Source organism: Phoenix dactylifera, chromosome 13 (genome assembly GCF_051530095.1).
Source record: "Phoenix dactylifera cultivar Ajwa chromosome 13, Ajwa_hap1_PhDact_Kaust_v1.1, whole genome shotgun sequence".
Taxonomy (NCBI): Eukaryota; Viridiplantae; Streptophyta; class Magnoliopsida; order Arecales; family Arecaceae; genus Phoenix; species Phoenix dactylifera.
In genome coordinates, this window is record NC_143202.1 from 17396830 (window position 1) to 17420776 (window position 23947).

Consider the following 23947-nt stretch of genomic DNA (forward strand, 5'->3'; position numbering starts at 1 on the left):
TGTCATCGGTGGATAAAAATAGTGGATTTGGCACTTTGTGCAACCCATGCCACTAGGTTACATGGCCGTAGCCTATTATGGTAAGATTATGATATCAGAGTTTTTATAAAAGTAATAAGTTTTGAAAAGAGAAAAATGATGTTACTTGTGATTTATTCCCAGTCATTATTTTGTATTTTGATCTGATATGCTTTGACCCCACTCTGGGGTTTTTTGTTGTTTACTAGAATAGTGTAGCTCATTATTCTGTTTTCTCTATTTTTCAAATCCAGAGGCTTGATTGCACGGGATTGGGAAGTACGTTAGATTCTCCGACGATTCCTTCAGTTATCGGTCCTTTAGTTAGATTAGCTTGGACATTTGAATTATGCTGGCATATGCTATTTTGAAATTTTGTAAGGCTGCTTTTGAACAACTTAAAAATTTATATCATTTTTAAGCATTCGTATTTGCTTTGATGTAATCTGGTGCCTTGCACGCCTGTGCGGCCCGCCATGCGAGCGTGCGGCATCTGCCGCGCCTCGGGCTCGGGGCGTGACAGATATCATTGTATTACAATATGCAATTACATTCCATACAACTAAGTTCAACATCACTTTCCAAAACCAAAACAAAATTGCATACAACATTACATTCTATACAAAATCATTTACAAGTTTCAAACATTGCATTGCAATCTATAATCACTATGTTTTCTTCCCTTTCCCACCAATTGGTACAAACTTTGGTGGTCTGCCTGCTCCACTGCCTGAAGTAGTGCTTAAGCCTCTTCCTGAACTTGTTCCTGAACCTTCACTCCCTAAAGCACTTCCTAAAGGGCCCCTGGCAGAAGCTCCTATGCCTAAAACTAAGCATGCTCCTCTGCTTGAAGAACCTCTTCATGAAAGTCCTCTCCCTGATGCACCCTTGACTGGACCACCTGTGCTTGAACCAAATCCTCTACCAGAGCCTCTTCCTCTACCACTAGCATCACCTCCAACAACTGCAGCAGCTGTTCCTCTACCCACACTTGCAGCAGCCTGCATTGTAGTCATACAAGCTAAACATTAATACAACTTAAACACCAATACAAGTGAAATAGGATTTAAAATCCACTTGAGATCTTTGTGACATATGTGATCTAAGCCAAGCTGTTGTTCCATATATTCTTGGAGGCTGCAACATTAATCACATTCTTGGTTAGGGCCTTTTCCTAGCTCAGGACTTTATATCAATAGATTTTTTGTACTGCTGTTAGCTAACAATGATTAGACCTTGAAAGATGCCGTGGCTTTGCCTTTGTTATGATAAGGGCCACTAATTTTGCTCTATTATAACTTGCAATTGGGATAGAATAAACAACTATTATAATCAGTCTTAATGTAAAATGGCAGTTCAGCAGGATGTAATCTGACTATTTTCTCCTTTTGAATCCTCATCCTCCTTTGCCAAATAGTTTCCCCAATCACTCTAGCTTTACACCCTCTTGAATTGTACTCTTCTTTATGACATTTTCCTTATCTTACAGTCTTATTCTTCTATATCTCTTCTTAAATTTTTTGGTCTGCCAAGAGGACTATGTACATGTGAAGGGATAGGAGCAGGCAAGCCAGTTTCAATCCACTTATTTTGGCTTGGCATTGGATGAATTATCTCCTGATACGTGGTTAAGTAAACCTCCTTGGTGTAACAAGAGTGGATATAGCTCTCTGGCTGTTGCAGATTCTTGATAATGGCTGCCACACCATGTTTGCAAGGGATCCTATTGAGATCCCAAATCTACATGTGCAAGACCTTGTAGTCAAGTCAACTACATATTTTTCATATCCATTATCCACCTCATAATTCAACCTTCCTACAAGTGTAGCATAATAATTCCTAGACTTCAATTTTAGGACCTCAAGTTTGTCCTGCATATTAGGACAGATTGGTCCAATGTATCTCTCCATACCAAGTCTTTTGATCTTAAATCTTTTCATCAACCCAACTCTAATCCACTCCAACATAGACAATATAGGCAGGCTTATTCAGGATATTAAATCATGGCATTGAATTACTCATTCAGGTTATTGAGGAAGCAGTCACTCTTGGCCCTACTGCTGAAGTAGGCCTTGGACCGTTGGGGTGGGGGGATCTTCTTAAGCCACTCCCATGCTTTCTCATCAATAGTTCTGATGTATGCCATCCTCCTTTCAAACTCTCAGGTAAGGTTCGTCGTCTCAGTATCGGACTCCGTACCGGTGTCATACTAGCACAGTATCGGTAGGTTATGGTACAAAGTTTTTTTGATATACGGAATATCGATACGCCATCTGTACCGGATACCGGTACCGGACCGATATGGTACGGTATGCTCTGTACCACCTGGTTTGGGTGGGTACCGCATACTATGCTCTGAGGTAATGGTTGCACAGGCTGCCTTCTACATTGCATCTTTCAACTCCTCTTTGAAAAATTCCCTGAAATTACTATACATGTGTCTTTGTAGTACTCCTACTTCACCCTAGGAAAAAGTTACTCAATTGCAGGGACTAGACACTGACATGTAATTAATATTGTATGCAGGTAAAACAGAACAAAACTAAGGAATAGCAAAAATATGATGCAACTAATAGAAACATATACTTTCTATCTATCTGATATGAATACTATCCCAATCTCATCAGGCCTGCCTATATCTTCATCGAAGATATGAAAAAACAACTCCAAGAGTCTTTGTTTTCTTGCTCCACAACAGCTATTGCACCAGAAAAGACATTATCCTTTCCATCTCTACAGATAGCTAAAAGTATCCGTCATCCAAATCTTTCCTTAAAGGAAATATCCATCTAGACCTATGATAGGTCTTTATCCACCCAAGAATCCCACCTTCTGAGCATGGTATCTGTTGTATATCCTCTTGAAAATAAGTTGTTGATCCTCATCAGAAACTTTATACTGTAAAATCACATGATTGCCAACATTTGTTTTTCTGATCCTTTTAGTATAGTCTCTTAGTTTTCAATTCCGAATCAACTAGTTCCTACGATGCTTGATATGGTCTAGTTGGTCCTAGTACTTACTAGCTACACCCTCTGCGCATCATTAGTAATCATACCAGATATACCAACTGAAAAAGTTTACATCGTTCAGTACAAAACAAAATATAATCTATCATAAAAAGAAGGAAACTATGTAAAATTTTAAATGATAAGAATAATTTGAAATATTTTTATGTCAATTCAAAATAGTAATTACCGGTGTGAAAATAAAATTTTCTTTCTTACAAGTTGTTATAATCAAAAAGCAATTGCGTAATACTTAAAAAATAATCATTAATACAAACGCTTTCGTATTAATTCATTCTACATTTAAGAAATGAGAAAAAAATTCTTTTGAGCTTTATATTAGTGGCGACAAATGAATCCGCCACTAGTGTCCTTGGAATTAGTTATGATGATGCACATATATCGCCATAAATGCTAATGGTATTTGTGGTGGTAGAATTTTGCTATCACCAATAACTACAATATTAGTGACGATGCTATCATCGTCACCTTAAGTATGGTATTAGTGGTGATGTATCCATTGCCATCACTATTACGATAAATATTAGCGACAATGAATCAAGGTGCCACTAAAAATATTATTATTAGCGGCGATGTCTCATATTCGCCACTAAAAGTAATTTTGGTGTCAAAATCCTTTTACCCGCCAACAATAATGAGACATTAGTCGCGGCTTTTTTTAGCTATTTATGCCGTCACCAGTAATATTATATATTTTGTGGCGAGAAGAATCACCGCTACTAAAAGGTTAACATTAGTGACAACTTTGAACACTTGTTACAAAAAGCACAGTATTAGTGACAATTCTAGATAGTTGCCATAAAAAAGTTGCCACTAAAATGGTAAAGTCTTGTATTGACTTCTTAATCATTTAAGCTAGTCCAACCCCTGTTAAACGGGATCGAACATTGTAATAAACAATTTCACATACACAGGAGCTACTGCATAATCATTTAGACTAATCCAACCACTACTAAATGGGAACGACCACTGTAATAAACAATTTCACATGCAAAGGTAACACTGTATAATCGTTTGAACTAATCCAACCACTGCTAAATGGGACCAACCACAGCAATAAAAAATTTCAAGCCCTCACTCTCAGAAAGGAAAAAATCATAAACTCATAAAATAGTAATATCCATAGACTAATTTCTAATCCCAAGTTTGATATTTTGAAAACAAACAACATAATTCCCAAACAACTCTTTTCTAAAAACAAAAAGATTCAACTCATAAAATCTAAAATCAAAAAAATTGCAACGTACCTCTTTGTTGATTTCATGCTTGCTTGTCCACTTCGATTAGGAGAATGGAGGCTTCAATTTGGTGGAAAATTTTTTGATTTGGAGAAACACACCTTCCATTTTGAGATTTGGAGAAGAACAAGGTTTCAAAATTGCGCAAAATCATATGAAAAAGAAACCCTCAATGCTATTTCACTTCAAAGGTGGGTAAGGAAGCACGAAAGAGTCTGACAGAATTGACTTTAGGTGGGTTAAACCATAGGTGGGCTTAGCGAAATCAGGACTAACCTTAAGTGGCTGAACTGTAATTAGCTCTTTATTTTTTTGTTCGTGCCATAAGTTGTTTACATAGTCATGCTAACCAGTCACTCTACTTTCTGCTTCACCAAGAAGAAGGGGGGAAGATATTTCACAAGGAAGCTCAATGAATAAGTAGAATTAAATTGAAGAGCGATGCATGTGATTAGTTCAAAAGAACGAAGCACATAGTAGATGATCATCATATGTATCCAACTTTGGCTAATTGTGATGTTGCTTATAAAACTAAATTCAATGATTTCCTCTATTTTCTTTAGATGAAATACCAACAAAACAATATGGTGTTTCCTTTCCATCATTAATTAATGAAAAAAATAGGATCCAAATCCAATGCTTTCATCTAGTATCATGGCCTCGACAATCTTTCATGATCACTAGCCTCAATTTTTAAAATTTTGCAATATTTCTTAAGGTCAAAGATGGAAGGCATTACTATTTACAATCATTAGTTCAATGTTTTTATTCCTTTCCTTTAATTATTCTTTCTTATTTATTCAATAGGATAACTTATAGAAAGCCCAAAAAGATATTTGTTGAAGGTGAGAGCTTCATGATATTATTTGGATTAAGTTCTAATAAAGTAGGGCTTCAAAGTTTTTATAACCCATCTTAATTTTTCATCCTAAAGGAAAAAAAATACCCTCCAAATAGAGAACCATCTCAATCTTTCTAAAAATGAATTTATGAAAAATAAAATGCATTTCATATTCAGTTGTACCATCAAGCTTTCTAATACAGGTAATTGCTTAACTCAATTTGTCAAGAAAAATGCTACTATCAACCTTTGCATGAAATTCCCTACATCACATATTATCTGCACATGATATTATCAATCAATATAAAAGTTTGATACAACCATCAGAACTCTTCGTAGTTGCGCAGGATTCCACTGCTTATTAAGGCCACTTAGTTGGTCTCCACGCTACCACTGACCAGGTGACCAACCACTCCTTCTCTGACTTCTATGGCCCTTGCTTCTCTATTTGCTGCCAAAACTCTTTCCTTCCCACCTCTCAAATAGGCAAAAGTGCAATCCACTTGCTAACCGATTCAAGTGTAGCGGACGTTTCCATCCTTATTTCTTTCTATCTTTCTCATCTCATAAGGAGTTTATTATGAAAATAAAAGATTTTATTAGGAGTTTGCGACTCTAACTAATTCGATCCATCCAACAAATGGGGATTCATAGTAAAACAATGGGGGTTATCGATAGATATAGAAATAACTTCTATTCTCTATTTTATATTTATTTGTCGCAATCAGGCAATTCGTTAAAAGAGATATCTGATCGATCTGTCTTTCAATACTTCCTATCTTCCTGCTTGGGAATCAGTATCTGTTGCAATTGCTCATTTGTTCTGTTCTATTGCAACTCTCACCAGAATATTAAGTTCATGGAAGTTGTTATGGTAATCACTTATTTAAGTGTATAAGAAGACTTCTTATTTGTTGAAGGGGAGAGGTTTAACCTTTATCAAGCCATGTGTAGGTGGAACTAGAACCTAGGATGCTAGTACATCTGTAGTGGCTTTAAGAATCGACCAAGTTGACACCCACATTAGACACATATCCTTAGATATATTTATATCTAAAATAAAATGCATGTCTACTTGATTTCATCAAATTATTTTTATGTTTTAAAGCTTCCAGCATCAATGGTTGAAAAAGTTTTGCATGGATTGAGAGACATGAGGTGAAAAGGACCATATAACCCTAAAAAGGACTAGTCTTCAAGGATTCAAATGTGGTGCAATGAAGCACTATACTCAAATATTGTAAGTTATATATTCTAAAGTATGATAGATCCATTTTTCAAAGCAGTACTACAAAAGAAACTTTTTATAACTATCTATTAATATTTAAAAAAAAGGTTGCATTTGATACAACCAAATAAATGGGTCATTTAATAGTTCGTTTTCACAATGCTAACAAATAATAGTGATACTAATTTTCCCCAATATTTTCATTCTTGAATTATTTTTCAATATTATTGTGTAGCTCTTATAAATTGTCAATATTATAGAAAATTGCTAGAAATTTTATTGAATATAAAGTGCACTATTAGATCAGGTTGTTTGTAAACCATGTTCCTAATGGATTGGTCTGTGTAACATATACAAATAATTTCTATCAACTTTTTATAACTAACTAAAATTAATTGCTAGGGTCATGATGATCATATATCTTTTTTTCTTCTTCAAATAGAATGTCAATAGTTATAACCAAATCTTGTGCTTGGTTTATGGTTGCATAGTTTATAGTGTTAAACAACTTCGACTAACTCGAAACTGAAAAGAAAATTGAAAATTTTAACAATCAATTGATCATTTAAATGTCTTGCCAATTGAATACGGTAGGTAAATGCTGACACTAATGAGAAACTCTTTCTTTCTTTTATCTATTAGTTGAAATAGCCCATTAAGGTCATTTATATCTACATTTCCATAGATTAATATGAGATATCATGGGCCAAATATATGACCCAACTATAGTGGGATAGCTTCCTTCCAAACATTTGCATAGCCTACATGGCTCTTGTTTGTCATTTTAATTAATAAGCATGCTTGTTTCCTTAAAAGAACATGGGGCCTAGATTTTCCACAATGACCATATAATTTGGAGGGGATCTGTAGTCGCCAAAGGTGATCACCCCTCCATCCTTTGTCTTCAGAAAAATGAACTGTGATTCATCTCCCTTCATGTGTTTTGAGCACCCGCTATCCAAATATCATCTTCTATTTGACCCACGGGCTGCTAGACACACATGCATCATAGAAAATTAAGTTTTTAATTTAGGTACCCAAGATTTCCTGTGTCCTTGATGGTTAGCAATTATGGTCCCTTTAGGAACCCATATCCTTTTAATTGTTACTTTTACTTATTTTTCTTGTATTTGACCCATGGGCTGATAGACACACCTACATCACAGAAAATCAAGTTTTTGATTTACGTACCTAAGCTTTCTTGAATCCTTGATGGTGAGCAATTATCGTCCCCTTAGGAACCCATATACTTTTAATTGCTATTTTACTTATTTTGCCACTTATCTTAGAATTGCAATTGAAGGATTTGTGCCTATTTTTCCACAATTGTAACATACTGTAGGACTTGAGTGATTACTTGATGATTTAACAACATTTTTTTTTAAAAGCTTCTGTTTTTTGCAAAGGATTATAGCCAAGTCCTGCATAATATAAAAAGCACGTTGGCCATCTAAGATCATTTTTAGATTTTTAGAACTTAAGGTGAATTTGTCTACAATTGGTTTCAATCTATCTACTTCTTTTCTTAAGTTCTATTTTTCTCCTATTAATAATAGCTACCCTTTCGAAATTTCATCTTTTTCATATTTGTCAAAAATTGATTTTTCATTTTTAGATCTTTATTCTTCAGTCCTATCTTCTTGTTGCCCAGAGATGGTCACCCAAGAGGGGGGTGAATTGGGTGTTTTAAAACTTTTTGTCTAATTAAAACAAAACACACAAGTGTATGTGCAAAGGTGAAACTAAAGTTGCAACCACAATCAAACGCAAACACACAAAGGTTTATAGTGGTTCGGAGCTTCCACTGCTCCTACATCCATTTCCCAAACACCTTTGGGAATTTTCACTATAATCAGCGATTACAGTCCGGTAGTTTTGCGAGTGCACTACCCAACTCGTTGTTTTACCTCGGGCTAACAACGAACCCTACAATCCCCCAATTTAACCTAGGCTTGGGACGCCTATCCCTTGTTCCAAGTCCGTTGACTGGAACAAGCACAATAATCAAATGTTTTACAAAGATTTAAAGGCTCTCAAGAAAGCAAATATAACAATGAGAAATATCAAAACCGGAAGAACCCTTTTTGCCGTTGGAAGCGTGGGTTATGGTGATTCTTCCGATGTGGATCACGTTGGCTTGAATGCGAGCTTTGAATGCCAAGTGGGAGTGAGTAGTTGAGCACGAAATCAGATGGGAAAGCTTGAATGCACTTGATTTCTCCTCTTGAAAGCACTAACTCCCTTGAACCTCTTTCTCTTTCTTCTCTCTTGAATAATCTTGTGTTTGGTTGGTGAGAAGTTGTTTAAAGGCACTTAAAAGCTCCCTTTTATAGCCCTACAAGCAATAGATCCGTTAGACACAAAGAAATGACCGTTTGAAATTCAAACAAACCTGCAAAAGTGTGTCAGTCGCGTCCCAGGTGCTCCGGAGACGTCTCTGCTTCAACGCGAGACGTCTCGGCTTTATAAAAATTCTTTTGACGATGTTTGGAGTCGACTCGGCGCTTTACGGGGACGTCTCTGAAGAAGAACAGCTTGAATGCTTGTTTTTCTGTTTTTCTGAGAGAGTCGGGCTCGGCACTTTACGGGGACGTCTCGGGATGTTTGCGCTTTTTGCATGGGGACGACTCCGCGACGTCGGGGACGACTCCGCAGTTTTATCACCGAAAAACAAGTCCTCTGGAATCCCCTGAGAGAGTCGACTCCGCGCTTTCTGGGGACGTCTCGGGAAGTTTGCTTTTTATGCATGGGGACGACTCCGCGTCCTTCGGAGACGACTCACACGCATCCCTTGAAATCGGCCTTTCTGCCGTCTCTGAGAGAGTCGACTCCGCAGAGTCGGGAGTCGACTCCGACCCTGCGAGACGCCTCGCCAGGTGCCGGGGACGTCTCCAAACGTGCCAATTCATCCTCTTCGTGCTAGAGACGTCTCTGGGACAAACCGGAGACGTCTCAGCTGTCCCTGATCTGTTTTCTTCATCTCAAAAAATCTTCAAAAAAATTCTTGAAAAATATGGGAACATGCCTTGACAATTCTTAACAATATTCTTAGTTAAACACCTGAAATCCTCAAATAAATTATTAATATAAAGGAAATTATACTCTAGTGTTTTGTATTCATCAAAATCCATTAGGGGGTCAACAATCTCCCCCTTTTTGATGATGACAAAACACTGAGTATATGCAAAATTCGAAATTTAAACATATACACAGTATTTGATCAGATGTACAAGTATTGTGTTTTGGTTAGAGCTAGATACAGTGTGCATAATTCAATATAGTCAACTTTCAGTTCTATCCTTATGCATAAGTATTGATCTTAGTAGCTCTTGAGCAATTTTGGCATATCAACTGAATTTGAATCAAGTTAAAATGTAAATTAATGAAATATTGATGCTAAAGACAATTGAAAGCTAAATACTTTTTGACTCCCCCTTTCTTTTCCAGAAGGGCAATTGTCTTAAAGCCAATATTCTTCAATTTTATCTTTTCTAATTCAACTTTTAAGTATTAGTGTAAACTTTGTATTTTGCATTCCATATATTGGTTCTACTCCATATATTGGTTCTACTCCCCCTTTTTGTCATCAACAATGAAGGGGACAAATTTTTCTTAGGTACCTAAAAACGCAATTCCTATTAGAATTCAGCATATTACCATGAATCACTCAAGGATATTCAAGTTATGCTCCCTCTTTCCAAGTTATTTCTATTAATGAATTCAGCATTCATTTCACTCCCCCTTTGTTTTGGAATTCATTTCAGACCTTTCAAATGCAGTTATTACAGGTTGTGCTCCCCCTTTTTCATATGCATTGTCAAGGTGGGAAAGGAGTAATATTATTGCACATTGTTAAGTTTGATCATTCAAAGCATCAGAATTAGAAACATACACAGAGTTTGATACCACAGAATTAGAAATATACACAAAGTTTCAAAAAGAAAGGTATGACCTTCATATTGTATTACAATCATTTGAAGTCATTACAAGTATTGATTGCTAATACAAAAGAAGTTTCAAATAAGCCTAGGGTTTTACAAAAAGATGAACCCTAGATGTCTACAAAATGTCCCTCACCGGCGACCACGCTCAATAGCCCTAGCCGCAGCCTCTATAAATCCATTTATTGAATCCATTAGGGTTCTAAAGTGATCTCCTTGAGATTGATTGAAGGCTGCCACTAGTGCTTCGAACTCACGGGTTGCCCTGTCAATCCTTCCTCTAAGTTGGGCAGCCACAGTGCCCACATTGCCTCCAGGGCTCGTCAACTCTTGAAGACCATCCGATATGATCTTCAATTCAGCCTGTATCTCGATTGATCTTAAGGTTTGGCTTGTTCCCACATGAACCAATTCTGACGCTGTAGCTTCTATCTGAGCTTTGATTTCCTTCAATTCTTGTAGGAGTGCTTCATGTGAGGTACGGATGGGAGCTAACTCAGCAGAGACTATTGATCTCATCTCTTCCCTCATCTGCTGGCATATCACAGATGCTAGGGTGTGCATCTGCTCATCTGATAGGGACAGTGATCCACTGACTGGAGGAGGAGGCACTGAGGTGGATGGTCCAGCCGAGCTGGAAGGTACATCAGGAAAGGCCATAGGGCTATGTGGAGGAGAGAGGTGGTCAGGCTCTTGATGTGGGATCTCAGGCTCTATGGTTTGGGATTTTCTTTTAGGGGCCTTAACCCAAGACCCGTCTTTCTTGTGAAACTCCATCCTATGTAATGTGCTCTCATTGTAGTAGTCAGTGTTTCTCAAAGGTTTTTCTGGCTCATTTTCAAGAATTAGAACCTTAAAATGTTTGAACAGTAGGGTGAAAACCATCCCATATGGTATGCTAAATCTGGAATACCTATGACATATGGAGATGTAGTTCAACATGAGCCTAGGGAGGTTTAGGGGAATCCCTAGCAAGATATGGTGCATAATAGCTAAGTCTCGCTCCGAAACGAAATCGAAGCGACCGGTTTTTGGAAACAAGACCCGGTTAACTATACTCAAAAGCAATCTCATTTCAGCATTGAGGTCTTGGGACTTAACTATGTCAAGAGGGCCGCAGTCCTCTCTTCCTAAAAGTAGGTTTAGGGCAATCTCCCTTTGGGGATGTGAGGTCGGAGCCTCACCGTATTTGGGGATTTGTAACAAGCTAGATAGGATGTCCTCATTGATTTCTATCAATGTGCCTCGGACATATCCGGTGTACCCCGAGTCCCCTAAGGCCATATTGCTAAACATTTCTCTCACTAGCCCGGGATAGGTTGATATATTTAGGGAACATAGGTGTTCCCAACCTTGAGCACGGAGTCTCTCTCCAATAGAGAACCCCTCACTAGCTAGAAACTGAAAATCTATATATCTACCTGTGGTTACTGTGCGATTCGCACAGGAGAGGGTCACGGTTGGCGGAGCAACCGGAGGAGGCGGCGCGGAGGGCTCTTCCCTCCGTTCCTCGTCGTCGTTTGCTACTCTAGGACGCCTCCCACCCGTTCGCCTAGCTTTCTTAGGTGCCATGGATTGGAAACCTAGGGAAATGGGGAGAGATTTTGGTTTGGTTTGTGGTGGAGAGAGGATGGAGGCTAGGATTTAGGTTTTCGTTGGGGACGAAAGAAGATAGCTCGGGTCGGCTCGAGCTGTTTCGACCTATTTTAAAAACTTTCATTCGGTCTCCGAGACGTCTCCGCGACTAATGCGAGATGTCTCGCTGGGGGGACGTCTCTGTGATTTGCCAGAGACGTCTCCGGCACTGAAAAATTTCAGAATGATTTCTATCTTTTCTCAATTTATTTTATTCAACCACAATAATCAGTGTGATTTCTTTTGGTGAATATAGAGTGAGTTTGCTTGTGATCCTTCCCTTCAATAATATATCCTATAAAAGTTTGATAATGATTTTTGAATTATCAATATTGAAATGAGGAATGTTTGACCAAATTTCGAATGCCTATGAAATAGGCTCTGAAAATATCTCCATGAAGAGTCCAAGGGAGGGTAACCATCCTCCGGAAAGTCAAACAATTCGTCATCTAACTTTGATAGATTCATGTTTTCAATTATTTTATACTAGGTTTGCTATTTGTGACCTTGAAGTGTATTATTAGTTTGAGTCGCATTCACATGTATCTCTAGAACTTACAAAGCATTGCATTACAAGTTCAATCTATTTGCTAGGATCATACAAGCACAAAGCATTCCTTAAAAAATTGAACCTATCTTTACAAAGGGGCTTCGTAAAGATATCGGCCAATTAATTTTCAGTACATACATACTCAATCATCACATCATTTTTCAGCACATGATCTCTTATAAAGTGATGCCTAATTTCTATGTATTTTGATTTAGAGTGTTGAACAGGATTTTTTGTTAAATTAATTGCACTTGTATTATCACATCTAATTGGTATGTTGTCCATTTTGATACCGAAATCTTTAAGTTGTTGCTTAATCCAAAAAACTTGGGCACAACAGCTTCCAGCTGCAATGTACTCAGCCTCAGCTGTGGACAAGGCAACTGAATTCTGTTTCTTGCTAAACCAAGAAACCAAATTAGCACCCAAGAATTGACATGTGCCACTTGTGCTTTTTCTGTCGAGTTTGCACCCGGCAAAATCAGCATCGGAATAAGCAATTAAATTTATATCAGATTGTTTAGAATACCATAAGCCTGCATTAGATGTCCCTACTAGATATCTGAATATTCTTTTAACAGCTTGCAAGTGTGATTCCTTAGGACATGCCTGATATCTAGCATACATGCAAACACTAAATAATATATCTGGTCTACTAGCAGTAAGGTAAAGTAAAGAACCTATCATACCTCTGTACAATTTGCAGTCTATACTTTTACCTTTTTCATCTTTGTCAAGATTGCAACTTGAGCCCATGGGTGTGCTGATTTCCTTTGCATCCTTCATCTTGAACTTTTCCAATATTTCCTTGATGTATTTGGACTGACTGATGAAGATGCCTTCCTCTGATTGTTTTATTTGTAGCCCAAGGAAGAAGTTGAGCTCACCCATCATGCTCATTTCAAATTCTCCCTGCATAAGCTTAGCAAACTCTTGACAAAGACTATCATTAGTAGCACCAAAAATTATATCATCCACATAAATTTGCACAAGCAATAAGTCATTCCCTTTTCTTTTAATGAAGAGGGTTTTGTCTACACTTCCTCTCTTAAACTTATTTTCAATTAGAAAATTACTTAATCTTTCATACCATGCCCTAGGGGCTTGCTTAAGTCCATACAATGCTTTATGCAATTTAAAAACATAATCTGGATGTAAGTGGTTCTCAAAACCTGGAGGTTGTCCTACATAAACTTCCTCCATTATATAACCATTTAAAAAGGCACTTTTTACATCCATTTGATAGAGTTTGAAATCCATGAAGCATGCATATGCCAAAAGTAGTCTAATAGCCTCTAACCTAGCAACAGGAGCAAAAATTTCATCAAAATCTATTCCTTCCTCCTGATTATATCCTTTGGCTACTAGCCTAGCTTTGTTTCTTATTACTATTCCATCTTCATCTAGTTTATTTCTATATACCCACTTGGTGCCTATAATTGAAACATTAGGGGATCTTTTCATTAGAGTCCAAACTTGATTTTGTTCAAATTGGTTTAATTCCTCTTGCATAGCATTCATCCAATTTTCATCTTTTTCGGCTTCTTCTAGTGATTTAGGCTCTATCTATGAAACGAATGCAAGATAATTACTAGTGTTTCTTAAAGAGGATCTTGTCCTTATCCCTTGTGAAGGATCACCAAGGATTAGATCCCTTGGATGACCATGTGCATACCTCCATTCCTTAGGAAGATCTTGATTTCTCGCTGGAGGTTGATCTTCTTCATCTTGCTGAATTGTATCTTCTTTGATTTTATCCTCATGTTGTTTGTCTTGTATGGAGAATTCTTTCATCCTATCTTCAAGTATACCTGCATCACCATCTTCTTCTTTTCTAGAAGAATCTCCATTAGCTTCATCAAAAACAACATGAATGGATTCTTCAACAACGAGAGTTCTCTTGTTGAAGACCCTGTATGCTCTACTAGATGAGGAATAACCTAAGAAGATCCCCTCATCTGATTTAGCACTAAATTTACTTAGATTGTCCTTTCCATTGTTTAAAATAAAGCAGCGACAACCGAAAACATGAAAATAGCTTATATTAGGCTTCTTATTTTTCAACAACTCATAAGGTGTTTTCTTTAAGATAGATCTAACTAAAGCACGGTTTAAAATATGACAAGCAGTATTTATTGCTTCAGCCCAAAAGTACTTTGGTAGATCCGATTCGCACAACATGGTACGAGCCATATCTGCTAGTGTGCGATTCTTCCTTTCTACCACCCCATTTTGTTGGGGTTTCCTAGGGGCCGAGAAATTGTGATTGATACCGTTTTCTTCACAAAATTTTTCAAAATGCTGATTTTCAAACTCGGTACCATGATCACTCCTAATTGCTTTTAGTTTAAGATTGAGTTCATTCGAAATCCTATTATGAAACTTGATAAAAGCGGGAAAGGACTCATCTTTGTGTGCAAGAAATGAAACCCATGTAAAACGTGAAAAATCATCAACAATTACAAGACCAAACTTCTTACCCCCTAGACTAGCAGTTCTAGTGGGTCCAAATAAATCCATGTGAATTAGTTCTAGGGGTTTTGATGTTGAGACTATGTTCTTAGACTTGAAGGAACTTCTTGTTTGTTTCCCTAGTTGACATGCAGCACAAATTTTGTTTTTTTCAAAGTCTATTTTTGGTAGTCCTTTGACTAGGTCTTTTGTAATCAATTTAGAAATTAGATCCATGCTAGCATGCCCTAACCTACGATGCCATAACCAGCTAGTCTCATTGACCTTGGCATCCATGGCTACAAGACATTGGCCATCCTTCATGGTGAGATCATCAAGATCTACCATATAAACATTTCCACGCCTATGTCCCGTAAGTATGATCTCATTATCAACTGGACTACTAATTATGCATAGTGAAGATTCAAAAGACACTTTAAAGCCCTTGTCACAAAATTGACTTATACTTAATAAATTATGTTTTAATCCATTAACTAACAATACATTGTCAATAAATGAGGAGGGTGATATGGAGATTTTACCAACGCCAATGATTTGACCTTTAGCATTGTCTCCAAATGTGACTACTCCTCCTTCTTTTGATTTCAAGGTGACGAAAAGGCTCTTGTCACCGGTCATATGCCTTGAGCAACCACTATCAAGATACCACATTCTCTTTTTATTCCCGGCTGCAAGGCATACCTGCAAAATAATCATGTGAAGCTCTTAGGTACCCAAGTTTTCTTGGGTCCTTCTTGGTTAGTATAGTTGGTTCCCTTAGGCACCCACACTTTAGTTGTGTTTTTACCCTTTACAAATGTATTCTTGTTAGTTTGAATCTTTCTTTGAATGCAAGAATAGGCTTTATGTCCACTTTTTCCACAATGAAAGCAGGTAGATTTTTCAGTTTTGATATCTTTTGCTTTCACAAAAAAATTCTTTAGATATTTTTGTTGTTTACTTGTTTTGTATCCTAATCCGGCTTTATTAAAAACAGCTCTTTGATTGGATAGAATAAGATTTAATTTTTCAGAGCTATGTGTAAATTTCTCCACAATTGGTTTGTACTTATGTACCTCATTTTTGAGGTCCAAATTTTCTTTAGCCAATTCTTCCTTATCATTTTTAAGGGATTCAACATTTTGTGCAAGTGAGGTATTATTATTGAGTAGGAATTTAACTTTTAGATTTAATTCCTTAATGAGTGTTTTTGCCATTTCATTTTCAATGCTAAGTTTTGAATTTTTATTTTCTAGGTCAATGGTGTTAACATTTTCAAAGCTCTCCTTCTCAATCAATAGGTTTTTAATGTCTTCCTTTAGTTTTTGATTGTAGGCCTTTAATTCTTTATTTTTTGCTCCTAACATACTACAATCACTCATGAGCTCTTGGAAAGCTTCATATAATTCTTCTAAAGTAAAATCTGTAGTCGAGCTTTGACATACCTCATCGTCATTGAATGCCATGAAACACAAGTTGGCGGTCTCTTCCTTCTCTTCCTCGGAGGAGGATGTGTCACTATCATCCCAAGTTGCTTTCAACGCCTTCTTCTTCTTCTTTCCATAGTGCTTCTTCTGTTGAGGGCATTCAGAGCGGATGTGTCCCGGTCTCTTGCAATCATAACATATGATTGGGTCTCTTTCTTTTTCTTTTTCCTTTTCCCAATCATTTCTCCCTCCAAACTTCTTTCTTGGGAAGGGTTTCTTTCTTCTCATGAATTTTTTGAACTTCCTTACTATTAAGCCCAAGTCTTCATCTTCACTTTCTTCTTCACTCTCACCGCTTTCTTCTTCACAAACACTTGAAGTAGCCTTGAGTGCGATTGTCTTCTTCTTTGGCACATCTTCTTCATGTTGCTTCATTGTGAGCTCATGCGTCATCAATGAGCCCAATAGTTGTTCAAGTGCCAACGTGTTGAGGTCTTTAGCTTCTACGATCGCCGTGACCTTCGCTTCCCAAGCTTTTGGCAAGGACCTGAGAATTTTACTCACAAGTTCTGGGTTAGTGTAAGATTTACCCAAATTCTTTAGACCATTTATTATATCAGTGAAGCGTGTGAACATGCATGAGATAGTTTCGTTGGGTTCCATCTTAAATAACTCATATTTGTGAACTAGAATGTTCACTTTAGACTCTTTGACTTGATTGGTACCCTCGTGGGTAACTTTAAGCCTATCCCATATTTCCTTGGCGGAACTACAGGTGGATACTCTATTAAACTCATTTACATCTAGAGCACAAAACAATGAGTTCATGGCTCTAGCATTGAGTTGAACCATCCTACTATCATTCTCATCCCAATCCTCTTCAGGCTTGGAAACTTGAATGCCATTAACTATGTGATATGGTTCATGTGGTCCTTTGATTATGACCCTCCACAAGGCATAATCTTGTGCTTGAATAAAAATTCTCATTCTAGTCTTCCAATAGGAATAATTTGTCCCATTGAAGAGTGGAGGTCTATTGGTAGCCTGCCCCTCAGCAGGAACATTGTTGAAGGGTGTTGCCATCTTGATCTTTGGCAAAGACGGTTAGGTCTTCAAGAAATACACAGAGCACCTGCTCTGATACCACTTGTTGCCCAGAGATGGTCACCCAAGAGGGAGGTGAATTGGGTGTTTTAAAACTTTTTGTCTAATTAAAACAAAACACACAAGTGTATGTGCAAAGGTGAAACTAAAGTTGCAACCACAATCAAACGCAAACACACAAAGGTTTATAGTGGTTCGGAGCTTCCACTGCTCCTACATCCACTCCCCAAACACCTTTGGGAATTTCCACTATAATCAGCGATTATAGTCCGGTAGTTTTGCGAGTGCACTACCCAACTCGTTGTTTTACCCTGGGCTAACAACGAACCCTACAATCCCCCAATTTAACCTAGGCTTGGGACGCCTATCCCTTGTTCCAAGTCCCTTGACTGGAGCAAGCACAATAATCAAATGTTTTACAAAGATTTAAAGGCTCTTAAGAAAGCAAATATAACAATGAGAAATATCAAAACTGGAAGAACCCTCTTTGCCGTTGGAAGCGTGGGTTATGGTGATTCTTCCGATGTGGATCACGTTGGCTTGAATGCGAGCTTTGAATGCCGAGTGAGAGTGAGTAGTTGAGCACGAAATCAGATGGGAAAGCTTGAATGCACTTGATTTCTCCTCTTGAAAGCACTAACTCCCTTGAACCTCTTTCTCTTTCTTCTCTCTTGAATAATCTTGTGTTTGGTTGGTGAGAAGTTGTTTAAAGGCACTTAAAAGCTCCCTTTTATAGCCCTACAAGCAATAGATCCGTTAGACACAAAGAAATGACCGTTTGAAATTCAAACAAACCTGCAAAAGTGTGTCAGTCGCGTCCCAGGTGCTCCGGAGACGTCTCCGCTTCAACGCGAGACGTCTCGGCTTTATAAAAATTCTTTTGACGATGTTTGGAGTCGACTCGGCGCTTTACGGGGACGTCTCTGAAGAAGAACAGCTTGAATGCTTGTTTTTCTATTTTTCTGAGAGAGTCGGCTCGGCACTTTACGGGGACGTCTCGGGATGTTTGCGCTTTTTGCATGGGGACGACTCCGCGACGTCGGGGACGACTCCGCAGTTTTATCACCGAAAAATAAGTCCTCTGGAATCCCCTGAGAGAGTCGACTCCGCGCTTTCTGGGGACGTCTCGGGAAGTTTGCTTTTTATGCGTAGGGACGACTCCGCGTCCTTCGGAGACGACTCGTGCGCATCCCTTAAAATCGGCCTTTCTGCCGTCTCTGAGAGAGTCGACTCCGCAGAGTCGGGAGTCGACTCCGACCCTGCGAGATGCCTCGCCAGGTGCCGGGGACGTCTCCAGACGTGCCAATTCATCCTCTTCGTGCCAGAGACGTCTCTGGGACAAACCGGAGACGTCTCGGCTGTCCCTGATCTGTTTTCTTCATCTCAAAAAATCTTCAAAAAAATCCTTGAAAAATATGGGAACATGCCTTGACAATTCTTAACAATATTCTTAGTTAAACACCTGAAATCCTCAAATAAATTGTTAATATAAAGGGAATTATACTCTAGTGTTTTGTATTCATCAAAATCCATTAGGGGGTCAACACTTCTTTAATTCATCTAGTAACTCATAGAAAGCTTCTTGAAGCTTACCAAAAGTAAAATCATTTTAGGTGCAGAATTTACCTCATTCTCATTAGTCATGAGGCAAAGATTTATTGTTTCTTATTCTTCCTCCTTTGAACTTGACTCGTCATTGTCGCTCCAAGTCGCAATCATTGCCTTCTTCTTTGGCTTCTTAGGGGATTTCTTGAACAGTGGGCAATCTGCTATGAAATGGCCAGATTTCTTACACTCGTGGCATATTAGTGGCTGCTACTTTTCTCTCTCTTTGTTTGGCTCCCCATTAGCCATTGGCCTCTTTCTCATCCCTTGCCTTTTCTCCTCATGAATCGTCTAAACTTTTTGGTGATTAAGGCTATCTCCTTATCACCCTCAGCATCCTCTGAGTCCTCACTTTCCTCTTCTTCCTGAGTTACTGACTTCAAACCAATTGTCCTCTTCTTCTTTAACTCTTCTTCACTATTGTGCCTCTTGGTAAGTTTATGAGTCATTAGAGAGCCCAGCAACTCTTTCGAGGGAAGTTGTTGAGATCCTTTGTTTCTTGGATCCGACTTTCCTCCTTGCTGACCAATCCAGCACTAATCTCAAAGAGCCATTAGATTGGGTCAGATATTGGCGGCAACACACTTCATTGCTGACACCGCGACTGACTGATCCAAGTTGCGGATCTCTAGCATCACCGCATGAAGCAGCTGACATAAACCCTAAGGGTCTCCTTCTCTTGCTGCTTGATGCATAGCAGCGTGTCTGAATCGGGGCGCCGTCTCCGGCTGGAGGCAAAGTGGGTCAAAAAGAGGCGGGCGAGCTGCTCGATAGTGTAGATGGAATTGGGCCGAAGCCCGAAAAACTAGAACCAAGCCGCCTCTGTGACACCATCTCCGGCTGGAGACAAAGTGGGTCGCGGGGAACGCCTTGCAAAGCACGACATCGGTGGTTCCATGCTTATATGAGCCTTGTAACTCTCCAAGTGATCGAGGGGATTGGTGGTCCCATTATATAGTTCCACTTGGGGGGGCATCTTGAACTGAATTGGGATCGGTTTCTTCATAATATGCCGGAAGAAATGAGCTCTGAGGAGAAGTTGAGGTCATTATTCGCCTTCGGAGACTACTCTTTGAGGACCTGAATCTTGCAGCCCATTTCTTCGATTCTCCTATCAATGTCGGAATCTCACTGAGGCAGGTGCTCCATGGGGTGAATAGGTGAGAGGGTCTGGACGGAGTTCCTACCGGAATGAGGCCTTGGAGTGTGTTGTTTCCCATTCTGGTCGAGACTGCTTTTTAGAGTACGTCGGCTCCGGTGGGAAAGCCTTCTCGGACCTTTCCAACAATATTTTATTAGCGAACCGTCTAGTTCGCACCGAGTTCGAACAGAACCAGCCGATTTCGGACAGATTCCGGGCTGGTTCCAGACCTTTTTCGGCCAGTTTTGGTCAGTTCGAAACTGGTTTCGAGCAATTTGGGGCCGAAACTGACTCTGATGGCTAAACCGACCCGGTATCTCACCAGGCCAGCTCGGTACGAGCCGAACCGAATAGTTCGGTCCGCTTTGGCCTTCCTTGTTTAACATAATTTGTTTCAAATTAAGTTTGGTTTGAATATTTTAGATAATTTTCTATTTTTCAATTTTAAGTAGTCATTTATTTTAGATAATTATCTTTTCATCTTCTTTTAATCGGCTTGAGTATTTGTCCTAGATTGTAAAAATTGATTGCCTTTGCGAGCAAAGATTTGTTTTGCAATGAAGATTTCCTGCATAAAATTCTACAAATGTTTTAGATTTCATCTTTATTTTCAGATCTGAAATTTATTTCAGTTACCTACCTATTGCAAGGTTTGATCTTTTGGATCAGATCTATATCAAACATTAATAGGTGCCTTTTGAGTTGCCGAATTCAAGTGAGGATTGAATATGGGTCTCCCCAAAGAAATAACCTCCATGGTCTTCTTGATGGCTTTAATCAAGGTTCTCAGAAATAACCTAGGAGAATTTGCAAGATTGTGGTGTTTGTTCAGTGGAAACTTCTGGCAAAACCTGTTTGAAGGGTATTAATGGTAAAATCCAACTGGTAATAGATTTGTGGATCTATGAAGAGTATTCAAGAATATCATGCTAACATGTGGAGGTAATTGAGCTTGTTTCCCTAGCACCATGTAACCTGAGGAGCATATTTTGGAACATGAAGGGATAATTCTAGAGTTTTTGAGTGTATACACTCTTAAATGTACAAAATTGCATAAATATGCTCGCAAAGTTGCTATTTGTATATATACCCTCATTAAATATTTATTTGCAGTAAGAAAAATACAAAGCAGCAATTATTTAGCTGCTATTTCATTTTAATGAACAAAACTTGATTATTGATTGCCCAGCAAAATAATATATACTTAGAGAAACAATTCAGGAAATATTTCTTTATTTTGCATACATCGCTATGAAACAAGTCAAATAACATTATTGTAGTACTTTAATTTTTGTTACTGTAAAAGTCACTAGCAACTTTTATAATACCGCTAGTTTTTATTTAGATAATCAAAATTAAGGCTGGACAGGATGAATAAGAGTGATTATTTTGGCGTAAACTATATATAATTATTGGTTTCAGAGGGAACCTTGGTGTTGTTGAAGTCTTTGTAGTTGCCCTCCAAGTTGTTCCTAGATTGATCCTGGATCGTGGAGTACCCTTTAGAAACATGCTGGTATATGGGCTACATAACTCCATGATTGAAACCATTCAGGAGCATGAATAATTTGACAAGGACCTCTATTCAAGTCTGCACATCATCATGACCTTTTTGATAATTTTACTGGTCATTTGACTCTAATTGGCCCTCAAAACTAGAAAATTGCTCTAAAGCATGGAGCTAGACTTTGAATTTTACCTCCCATGCATTGGGTCACATTCCTTACAACTCCTGAGGACCCACAATTACCAATGATTCATGTGGACATGCAAATGAACACCCATACACTAACTTTTCCAGTAAGCAAAAGCACCGAGTACACCTTTCTTTGCCTTCATAAACATTTCATAATAACATTCAACTTAATCTTTCTCTACTTGACACCTCGTTGCTGGGATTTAGTGCTCGTGTGTCTTCTTATACTTGGCCATATGGTTTTCTTCATACAATCTCTAATATAATAAGATAATTAGGATGTCTTAGCATTTATTAGCTAAGCATCTCCTATCCATCCAAATATGTACTTTTTCAAGCCAAAGCTTCAATAAGTTAACCCTCGTTCTTCAATAGAATTATGGACAATAGGTAGAATGAGGAATTATTGGGGCTGATAGGTGCGTACGGTTATTTGGAACACAAGAGCACACATGGAAGTAACCGTGAGAGGAAAAGGGGTTTGTGGTGTTAGTAAGTAGTGTTCGGTGTCTTGCGAATTAATATAGGGTTCTTTGATGTTTATGGGGCCTCTTGTTGGTCCTTGCAGTAGTCAATCTCAGCGTTCAATGGATTGGAGGGATTGTCCTTCCCCCATGGAACAAAAATCATAGAGTTGTGTATATCTATCTAAATATGCGAAATTGTTTGATTACCCTCACGAAGTTGCTATTTGCATGGATACCCTTATAAATTTTTCTTTTTGCACATTTACCTATTAAGGGTATTTCAGTCTTTCATTTTTTAACTATTCATTTTTTAACAGTGTTAGATGGCATGGGTAGTTATGCAAAGAAACAAAAGAAAAAGAAGGTTATACTTGCAAAACAAGCATTTTATGAGATTATATGTGCAAATAAATTTTTTGTAAGAGTATTCATCAATTTCGCATATTTAGGAAGGTATACACACAAAAAACTTGATTATTCTGCACTATGTATAATAACGAGAGCCCCGACCACTCATAGGACATGTTTTTATGCTTCATGAATTCTTGAGTAACTAATATGCCTACATACATAATACAGCAATGCAAACAACATCAGCAAACATCATGTATATGACTTTTGTTTATTTTAGCAGCTGCTACTATATTTGGACAATCAATTCATTTTATACATCGCACTTATTTAAGCATCTCCTCCATTGGGTTTGGGTTTGGGCTTTTCTAGATTGACCTGGATAATCAAACGTTGAGGCTGTGATACTAAACTTAGCTTAAGTATTATAATATACTATATTATTGTTTATTAGTGTTTCTTTAGCTCATGCTATTATTGCACAATTCTGATACAGTTGGATAATTGCTATCTGATTGTCTTTTTGTTTTTATCAGTGCCTCCTCATTTCCACTCTGCTCTTTCAAAAGAAAAGACAGGAGCTTGGGTAACCCTCATTTTTGTGGAAATTTGTATTCTTTACTGTCCAGGTAAAGCTCAAAACATAGTAATATACACTGCAATCATAATATCGGCCAATGTGGTAATTGTACTTATTTCCATATGTAATAAACTGGACATTAAATGCAATGACAAATAATATAAATTAAAATGCTAGCGAAGTAACCCGCTAGACTTGAAGTAGTAATGTTTTGGCAATTCCTCAACATTTGATGTTGTATTAAGGTGTTTCTATTTTCTAATTAAATCATAAAACAATGAAAAGGCACATTGTATACATAATTAAGAATTTTACAGCTTCACCTTTTCTCTGTTTCTTAGCTGATGTTGATCCCACATCCAATGTTAATGAAATTCTTCAATATTCACTGCCAAGTTTCTGGCTGAATTGCGCCTAGCAACATTTTGTATGTAAAGAATGACATGGAACTACTGAGAGCCATAGGCTACAATATGCAGTTATGGCTTCGAGCATGCTTTTTTAGTGCATCCTTTGGAAATTTGTACTGTAATGGTATTAAATGATAGGATTTGAATTTATGTTTTGCAGACAGTCCTATATGTGTACCATAATTTGCAGTTATTATGAGTTAGAATACAGCTATTGTCGTATTATGTTATCGAT

The 23947-nt window shown here is 38.0% G+C and overlaps 1 protein-coding gene across 2 annotated transcripts in view; it reads right to left on the reverse strand.

Moving 5' to 3' along the window:
* Nucleotides 1-596: 596 nt before the first annotated feature.
* Nucleotides 597-23947, reverse strand: part of LOC103723184 (cell division cycle 20.2, cofactor of APC complex-like) — a 29795-nt gene continuing 6444 nt past the window's right edge. Inside the window, exons 7-8 of one of the 2 annotated variants that reach the window (XM_039131069.3) lie at nt 4295-4386; nt 597-1019 (exon numbers count right to left, since the gene is read on the reverse strand). The gene's annotated coding sequence lies outside the window, so the exon portion shown is untranslated. The remainder of the gene's footprint in view (nt 1020-4294; nt 4387-23947) is intronic. The other variant, XM_039131066.3, reaches the window with a different exon arrangement.